Source organism: Heterodontus francisci, unplaced genomic scaffold (assembly GCF_036365525.1).
Source record: "Heterodontus francisci isolate sHetFra1 unplaced genomic scaffold, sHetFra1.hap1 HAP1_SCAFFOLD_414, whole genome shotgun sequence".
NCBI lineage: Eukaryota > Metazoa > Chordata > Chondrichthyes > Heterodontiformes > Heterodontidae > Heterodontus > Heterodontus francisci.
Genome location: NW_027142114.1, coordinates 1,033,655 through 1,044,020, shown reverse-complemented (window position 1 = coordinate 1,044,020; position 10,366 = coordinate 1,033,655).

Sequence of the window (10,366 nt, the reverse complement as noted above, 5' to 3'; positions counted from 1 at the left end):
ACTCACTCACATAATCTACCTCCCAGTCTAGCAATGCCACAATTTTAATATAATCATACTTGGATTAAAAGCTCTAAATGGCCTCAACCTTCCAATTATCCCCATTCCCCTGTCCGTTTCCCATATTCCTTCCATTTGTTCTATTTGAAGTGTTTGTCATTTCTCGTTTTGAAGTGGATTTCATTAGCTATGGATCTGTCTCTGACTCTGATTTGGTCTCAGTACTATCACTGGTGCTGGTGCAGTGGAATCCACACTGATGGGCAGTTCTGGTGTGGCCGACACAGTTCTCATGCTGGACAGGGCACGAGTCCAAGAGTACCCTGCATGGACTGGCAGACTGAACAGGGGTCTGGATGGCATATCAACAACCTATTCCAGCAGCTTGGAAACTTGGCCGATGCATGTTCACTGACTGCCTGTGTTAGCCACTCTCAGTTAAGCATCCATTCAGGGGGCACAAGGAATCCCCTCTGGGGTTATTTAAAAGGACCGAGCATCCAACTTGCAGGTGAGGGCATTTGACTTACTTCTGCTATTGTAAAGTTAGTGGAGCTGCTGTGGATGGTTTTCTGGAGTTTGTGTTGTGAGCTGCTGCAGACATTCAGGGAGGACAGAGGATTTAGTGATCCAACTCTAGACGAGGTATCGGGACTGTAGTTACAGTGTCTCTGGGTCTGTAACATGATCAACAAATGGAGCAGAGGCTGCAGAGAGGGAAAGCTCTGGATGGGAACCAAATGAGGTCAGTGGAGAGTTAGGATGTATGAACGAAAGCCTGTAAGGAACGAGATAATGAAGTCAGCGTGACTAAGGGAAAGAGTAGGCAGGGAGCAGATGATGAAAGCAAAGGGACTGGTGGTCTGAAGTGTACTTGTTTTAATGCTAGAAGTGTAGTAGGTAAGGCAGATGAGCTTAGGGCCTGGATTAGTACCTGGGAGTATGATGTGATTGCTATTACTGAGACTTGGTTAAGGGAAGGGCATGATTGGCAACTAAATATCCCAGGATACCGATGCTTCAGGCTTGATAGAGAGAGAGGTAAAAGGGGTGGAGGAGTTGCATTACTGGTCAAAGAGGATATCACAGCTGTGCTGAAGGAAGGCACTATGGAGGACTCGAGTTGTGAGGGAATATGGGCAGAACTCAGAAATAGGAAGGGTGTGGTAACAATGTTGGGGCTGTACCACAGGCCTCCCAACAGCGAGCGTGAGATAGAGGTACAAATATGTAAACAGATTATGGTAAGCTGTAGGAGCAACAGGGTGGTGGTGACAGGAGATTTTAATTTTAGAGCATAGAACATAGAACATAGAACATTACAGCGCAGTACAGGCCCTTCAGCCTTCGATGTTGCGCCGACCTGTGAAACCATCTGACCTACACTATTCCATTTTCATCCATATGTCTATCCAATGACCACTTAAATGCCCTTAAAGTTGGCGAGTCCACTACTGTTGCAGGCAGGGCGTTCCACGCCCCTACTACTCTCTGTTCAAAGAAACTACCTCTGACATCTGTCCTGTATCTATCACCCCTCAACTTAAAGCCACGTCCCCTCGTGTTTGCCATCACCATCCGAGGAAAAAGACTCTCACTATCCACCCTATCTAACCCTCTGATAATCTTATATGTCTCTATTAAGTCAGCTCTTCTCCTCCTTCTCTCCAACGAAAACAACCTCAAGTCCCTCAGCCTTTCCTCGTACGACCTTCCTTCCATACCAGGCAACATCCTAGTAAATCTCCTCTGCACCTTTTCCAAAGCTTCCACATCCTTCCTACAATGCGGTGACCAGAACTGCACGCAATACTCCAGGTGCGGCCGCACCAGAGTTCTGTACAGCTGCAGCATGACCTCGTGGCTCCTAAACTCGATCCCCCTACTAATAAAAGCTAACACACCATATGCCTTCTTAACAGCTCTATTAACCTGGGTGGCAACTTTCAGGGATTTATGTACCTCGAAACCAAGATCTCTCTGCTCATCTACACTACCAAGAATCTTCCCATTAGCCCAGTATTCTGCAATCCTGTTACTTCTTCCGAAGTGAATCACATCACACGTTTCTGCATTAAACTCAATTTGCCATCTCTCAGCCCAGCTCTGCTGCCTATCTATGTCCCTCTGTAACCTACAACATCCTTCGGCACTATCCACAACTCCACCGACCTTCGTGTCATCCGCAAATTTACCAACCCACCCTTCTATACCCTCATCCAGGTCATTTATAAAAATGACAAACAGCAGTGGCCCCAAAACAGATCCTTGCGGTACACCACAAGAAACTATACTCCAGGATGAACATTTACCATCAAACACCACCCTCTGTCTTCTTTCAGCTAGCCAATTTCTGATCCAAAGCACTAATTCACCTTCAATCCCATACTTCTGTATTTTCTGCAATAGCCTACCGTGGGGAACTTTATCAAACGCCTTACTGAAATCCATATAGACCACATCCACGGCTTTACCCTCATCCACCTGTTTGGTCACCTTGTCAAAAAACTCAATATGGTTTGTGAGGCACGACCTACACTTCACAAAACCGTGCTGACTATCTCTAATGAACTTATTCTTTTCAAGATGATTATAAATCCTATCTCTTATAACCTTTTCCAACATTTTACCCACAACCGAAGTAAGACTCACAGGTATATAATTACCAGGGCTGTCTCTACTCCCCTTCTTGAACAAGGGGACAACATTTGCTATCCTCCAGTCTTCTGGCACCATTCCTGTCTAAAATGACGACATAAAAATCAAGGACAAAGGCTCTGCAATCTCCTCCCTGGCTTCCCAGAGAATCCTAGGATAAATCCCATCTGGCCCAGGGGACTTATCTATTTTCAAACTTTCCAAAATTGCTAACACCTCCTCCTTGTGAACCTCAATCCCATCTAGCCTCATAGTCTGTATCTCAGTATTCTCCTCGACAACATTTTCTTTCTCCACTGTCAATACTGACGAAAAATATTCATTTAACACTTCCCCTATCTCCTCCGATTCCACACACAACTTCCCACTATTATCCTTGATTGGCCCTAACCTATCTCCAGTTATTCTTTTATTCCTGATATACCTATAGAAAGCCTTAGGGTTTTCTTTGATCCTATCCGCCAATGGCTTCTCGCGTCCTCTCCTTGCTCTTCTTATCTCTCCATTTAGATCTTTCCTGGCTAGCTTGTAAGTCTCAAGCGCCCTAACTGAGCCTTCACGTCTCATCCTAACATAAGCCTTCTTCTTCCTCTTGACAAGCTCTTCAACTTCTTTAGTAAACCACGGCTCCCTCGCTCGACAACTTCCTCCCTGCCTGACAGGTACATACTTATCAAGGACACGCAGTAGCTGCTCCTTGAATAAGCTCCACATTTCGATTGTTCCCATCCCCTGCAGTTTCCTTCCCCATCCTACGCATCCTAAATCTTGCCTAATCGCATCATAATTTCCTTTCCCCCAGCTATAATTCTTGCCCTGCTGTATATCCCTGCCCCTGCCCATCGCTAAGGTAAACCTAACCGAATTGTGATCACCATCACCAAAGTGCTCACCAACTTCTAAATCTAACACCTGGCCGGGTTCATTACGCAGTACCAAATCCAATGTGGCATCGCCCCTGGTTGGCCTGTCGACATACTGTGTCAGAAAACCCTCCTGTACACACTGGACAAAAACTGACCCATCTAAAGTACTCGAACTATAGTATTTCCAGTCAATATTTGGAAAGTTAAAGTCCCCCATAACCACTACCCTGTTACTCTCGCTCCTGTCAAGAAACCTCTTTGCTATTCTTTCCTCTACATCTCTGGAACTATTTGGAGGTCTATAGAAAACTCCCAACAGGGTGATCTCTCCTCTCCTGTTTCTAACCTCGGCCCAGAATACCTCAGTAGACGAGTCCTCAAACGTCCTTTCTGCCGCTGTAATACTTTCCTTGATTAACAATGCCACACACCCGCACTCTTTTACCATCTTCTCTGTTCTTCGTGAAACATCTAAATCCCGGATCCCGCAACATCCATTCCTGTCCCTGCTCTACCCATGTCTCTGAAATGGCCACAGCATTGAGTGGGATTCACTTAATGTTAGAGGTCTAGATGGAGCAGAATTTGTAAGGAGCATCCAGGAGGGTTTTCTAGAGCAGGGTGTAAATAGTCCAACTCGGGAAGGGGCCATACTGGACTTGGTGTTGAGGAATGAGCCAGGCCAGGTGGTTGAAGTTTCAGTAGGGGACTACTTTGGGAATAGTGATCACAATTCCGTAAGTTTTAGAATACTCTTGGGCAAAGACGAGAGTGGTCCTAAAGGAAGAGTGCTAAATTGGGGGAAGGCCAACTATACCAAAATTCGGCAGGAGCTGGGGAATGTAAATTGGGAGCAGCTGTTTGAAGGTAAATCCACATTTGATATGTGGGAGGCTTTTAAAGAGAGGTTGATTAGCGTGCAGGAGAGACATGTTCTTGTGGAAATGAGGGGTAGAAATGGCAAGATTAGGGAACCATGGATGACAGGTGAAATTGTGAGACTAGCTAAGAGGAAAAAAGAACCATACATAAGGTCTAGGCGGCTGAAGAAAGACGAAGCTTTGCAAGAATATCGGGATTGTAGGCGCAATCTGAAATGAGGAATTAAGAGGGCTGAAAGAGGTCATGAAATATCTTTAGCAAACAGGGTTAAGGAAAATTCCAAAGCCTTTTATTCATATATAAGGAGCAAGAGGGTAACTGGAGAAAGGATTGGCCCACTCAAGGACAAAGGAGGAAAGATATGCGTGGAGTCATAGAAAATGGGTGAGATTCTGAACGAGTACTTTGCATCGGTATTCACCGAGGAGAGGGACATGACGGATGTTGAGGTTAGGGACAGATGTTTGATTACTCTAGGTCCAGTCGGCATAAGGAGGGAAGAAGTGTTGGGTATTCTAAAAGGCATTATGGTGGACAAGTCCCCAGGTCCGGATGGGATCTATCCCAGGTTTCTGTGGGAAGCGAGAGAGGAAATAGTTGGGGCCTTAACAGATATCTTTGCAACATCCTTAAACACGGGTGAGGTCCCGGAGGACTGGAGAATTGCTAATGTTGTCCCCTTGCTTAAGAAGTGTAGCAGTGAAAATCCAGGTAATTATAGACCGGTGAGTCTGACGTCAGTGGTAGGGAAGCTGCTGGAGAAGATACTGAGGGATAGGATCTATCCCCATCTGGAGGAAAATGGGCTTATCAGTGATAGGCAACATGGTTTTGTGCAGGGAAGGTCATGTCTTACCAACTTAATAGAATTCTTTGAGGAAGTGACAAAGTTGATTGATGAGGGAAGGGCTGTAGATGTCACATACATGGACTTCAGTAAGGCGTTTGATAAGGTTCCCCATGGTAGGCTGATGGAGAAAGTGAAGGCGCATGGGGTCCAAGGTGTACTAGCTAGATGGATAAAGAACTGGCTGGGCAACAGGAGACAGAGAGTAGCAGTGGAAGGGAGTTTCTCAAAATGGAGACGTGTGACCAGTGGTGTTCCACAGGGATCCGTGCTGGGACCACTGTTGTTTGTGATATACATAAATGATTAGGAGGAAAGTATAGGTGGTCTGATTAGCAAGTTTGCAGACGACACTAAGATTGGAGGAGTAGCAGATAGTGAAGGGGACTGTCAGAGAATACAGCAGAATATAGATAGATTGGAGAGTTGGGCAGATAAATGGCAGATGGAGTTCAATCAGGGCAAATGCGAGGTGATGCATTTTGGAAGATCCAATTCAAGAGTGAACTATACAGTAAATGGAAAAGTCCTGGGGAAAATTGATGTACAGAGAGATTTGGGTGTTCAGGTCCATTGTTCCCTGAAGGTGGCAACGCAGGTCAATAGAGTGGTCAAGAAGGCATACGGCATGCTTTCCTTCATCGGACGGGGTATTGAGTACAAGAGTTGGCAGGTCATGCTACAGTTGTATAGGACTTTGGTTCGGCCACATTTGGAATACTGCGTGCAGTTCTGGTCGCCACATTACCAAAAGGATGTGGATGCTTTGGGGAGGGTGCAGAGGAGATTCACCAGGATGTTGCCTGGTATGGAGGGCGCTAGCTATGAAGAGAGGTTGAGTAGATTAGGATTATTTTCATTCGAAAGACGGAGTTTGAGGGGGGGCCTGATTGAGGTGTACAAAATCATGAGAGGTATAGACAGGGTGGATAGCAAGAAGCGTTTTCCCAGAGTGGGGGATTCAATTACAAGGGGGCACGAGTTCAAAGTGAGAGGGGAAAAGTTTAGGGGGGAAATGCGTGGAAAGTTCTTTACGCAGACGGTGGTGGGTGCATGGAACGCATTGCCAGCGGAGGTGGTAGACGCGGGCACGATAACGTCTTTTCAGATGTATCTAGACAGATACATGAATGGGCAGGAAGTAAAGAGATACAGACCGTTGGAAAATAGGCGACAGGTTTAGATAGAGGATTTGGATCAGCGTAGGCTTGGAGGGCCGAAGGGCCTGTTCCTGTGCTGTAATTTTCTTTGTTCTTTGTTCTTTGTTCTTTGTAAAGAGGGAGGGGGCTTTCCGCTACCCACCCCGGGTTTCCCAAGAGCACTTTTCCTACCTGCACCTAACCCAGGAGCAGTGTGTGAGGTGACTCTGATTCAATAAGGAGGTGGTCACATAGCAGTGTCCCCTCCTGTAACACGACCTGGAGCCTCACACCAGGGTGAGGACGGAGCTGTCCATAGCCATTAAGGTCACAGTTTCATTGAACTTCTATGTGTCAGGATCTTCCCAGGCAGCAGCGTGTGACGTATCCATTGTCTATCTCTATGCTGTCCAATGATGTATCTGCTGGTTAATGGAGGCCATCTATGTCGGGTGAGGTGAATATATAATTTTCACCTCCGCAGGGTGAAGCAGGGTGAGAGGCCCCGTGGCTTTGTCAGGGTAGCGGGATTCCTGCTGGTGGATGTGGCTCTGCGCGGCCCGAATGTCAACGGGGAGAGGTACAGGAAGTGAAAGAACTCTCACTCCATTAATGTACAGTTAGTGTGTGAGCATGCCCAGTACATCATGTTGGTCAATGTCCACATCCTGTCAGCAGTCATCACACCTTCATTCTGAAGCAGGCATCCGGTCCCAACACTTCGGGCCTCTCTGCAGAACCAGAATGTGGCTCCTCGGAGACAATGCCTACCTCACTCTGTGCATCACTCCTAATTCTACCCCCAGCATCAATGCCAACAAACCGCATGAAAATAACCCGTGTATAACGTGAGCAATGGAGTCACCAGGAACATGGTGGAACAGACCATCGGTGTGATGAAGCAATGCTTCTAACGTCTGAACCGCTCAGGGGAAGCCGTCCAGTACTCACTGGAGCAGGTGTCCAAGTTCATGGTGTTCTGCTGCATCCTTCATATCATCACCATCATGAGGACACAGGCATTGACACCTGGAATCCGGAGGCTACCTCAGGAGGAGGAGTGAGGGAGGATATTTCCTGGATGCCTTTGAACCGGGCAGGCTGTCGGAGAGACCCTGCTAGAATTTCGGTTCCCACTAGGACAACTTCCCTTTCCCACCATGGATCCTCCATTCTCCCCCATTACACCCATCTGAGACGCACCATCACAGTGTCCAGCAATAAAAAAACACCAACAAAAACCTTTTCATTGACATCTTTATCCAATAACACATCCAATTATACAAGCAAAGCTGAACCATTCACCCTTGAATATTCCCTTAGTGCCTGTCTTGTGGATCCCTCGACTTGCCTAGTGCTCCTACACAGTGTTTCCCCAGTGACTGCAGCATGGATGGTGGAAGGCTGCTGACTTTCACTGGGGGAGACTGCAGATGGCCTTGCAGGACGTCCTCGAGCAGCTCTGGGCCTTGAGGGCACGGATTCAGACTGCACCACCACGACATGGGCAGCAGCAGCCTGGGCTGGCTAATGGGTAACAGCAAGGACATTGGTGGAGTGCCAGTGAAAGGAGAACAAATACTGTCATCCTGAGAGAGGACAGCAGGTTCATACTCCACGGAGACACAGTCACTCCCACGGGGCGACATCTCAGTAATCTTAGTAATCTACTGGATCACAGATTGCTGGACTGTTGTGAGAGCCTGCAAACCCCTTTGTGCAGTGAGAACCAAAGCCATGATGACAGCAGTCTGATCCTGCATGGCAGCAAGCAGTCTGAGCTTCCACTGAAGCACTGAGACGTTGGGTGTCTGCCGTCTGTGCTGCAGTGGAAGCTGAGACAATGGTCACCAGACACTGCATCAAGGCTGGGTCCGCTACTGCTGTCATGGAGTTAGTGGCCACTTCCACAGGGGAAAAAAATGGGCTTCAAGCTCTGTGCAATGTCCTGTGCCATGTTGGAGCTGGACTCCTCCATGTTCTTTGATAGTGACAACAGACTGTCTGACAATACTGTCAATGGACAAAGTATCTCAGTGTCGATATCCATCATCATTCTCCTGTATGCTGCTGCAGCAAATTTCATATCTGAGTCCTGTGTATTATAACTCGTTTGTGACATTGCCCTCCGGTCATCTGACGCATGAACTATCCTTTCCCCCTGGCCTGGCTGCAGCTCACTCGTGCTTGGTGACTCACCACGTGTAGATTCTGACTCTTTAACAGCCTCTACAGCACACACAGTGTACGTATTTGATCTGTTGTCTGTCAGTATCAGACCAAGTGATGGGGCTACACCATCAGTACTGTGCTGCTGCTCTCTCTCTGTCTCTTGGAGCTGCTGTGACTGGGAAGCTGGCAGTTTTCAGTTATCGTTGGAAAGTATAATTCAGAATTGGAAGGTTGGGGTGAGGGATTGGGGGTGGGATGGAAAGCAGGAGGTCCATGGTCCCATCTCCAGCTTGTACATCATCCCAGATAGCAGGATGAGGGGGAGGTGGGAGTTAAGAAGGGACATAAGGCAGGAACATAGCAACAGCCTGAATGCTGTCGGCGAGGCCGGATGCCACGGGCTCTTTGACAGCCAGTCCCATGATGCGGAGAACCATCTCCTCCCTCAGGCTCAGGGGATGCAGATATGCCTGGCCCCCGCCAGTTCACTTCTGCCCCCTGTGATTGTCCTGTGAGTGACCTTGTCCTGTCAGAGAGGGGGTGGAATATCAGTAATTGTGTTTCACAGTGTTTGTGTGATGTGCCTTCCATAGCTCAATAGCTGGTGGTATGTGGAGACAGTGAGATGTGGGTGTGAGGCTGGTATCAGTGGAAGGTGTGTGATGGTGAGGTGGAGTATGTGAATGTTATGTGTGAGTCCTGAGTGTTAGGGACAGCTGATGGGTGAGTGATGGGGGTGTGGTACATTGAGCAGTGTGAGAGGTTGAAAGATATTATTGAATCTGCTTCCATCATGTTTTCAGGCAATGAATTCCAGATCCCAACAACTTGCTGTGGAAGAAAATTCTCCTCATTTCACCTCTGATTCTTTGTCAATTACCTTCAATCTTTGTCTTCTTAATACTGCACTTTCTGACACTGGAAGCAGTTTCACATTAATTACCCTATCAAAACCCCTCATGATTTTGAATTCTATATTAAATCTCTCCTTACCCGTCAGTGCTCTAAAGAGAACAATCCCAGCTTTTCCAATTTCTCAACGTAACTGAATTGCCAGATCCCTGGTACCATTCCAGAAAATCACCTCAGTATCTACACTAAGTCCTTGACATCCTTACCAAACCGTGGTGATCAGAATTGGACACAATTCTCCAGCTGGGACCTAACCAATGATGTATAAACATCAGCATTTCCTCCTGAGTTTTATTACTCTGTATCTCTCTCTCTAACACCAAAGACACTACATGTTACCTTCTAAGATCTGTGTGTGTACACGCCACTTGTCTCTAATCCTTCACCCGATTTATAATGGTACCATTGAGTTTATATTGTTTCACCTCATATTTCCTACCCAAATGTCTCACTTCACACTTCACTGTGTTAAATTACATCTGCCATGTTCCTGTCCATTTCACCAGTCAGTCTCTGTCCTCCTGAAGTCTGTTACCATCCTTCAGACTGTTTATTAACAATTCTGAGTTTCCTGCCCTCTGAAAACTTTGACATTATCCCCTCTGTACACAAGCCCGTTGCATTAACATACAGCAACAGTGATCCCAACAGTGACCCTGGGGAACCCCACTGTGTACTTCCCTCCAGACTGATCAACAACCATTCTCTACTACTCTCTGCTTTCTGTCACTGACCTAATTTCCTGCATGCTGACATTGAAAATAAAAAAAGGACTTCCATTTATGTAACGCCTTCATGATCACTGCATGTCCCAAAGCGATTTCCAACCAACGAGTAGTTTTTAACATTTAGTCAGTCTTGTAAATGCAGGAAAAACACAGTCAATTCCC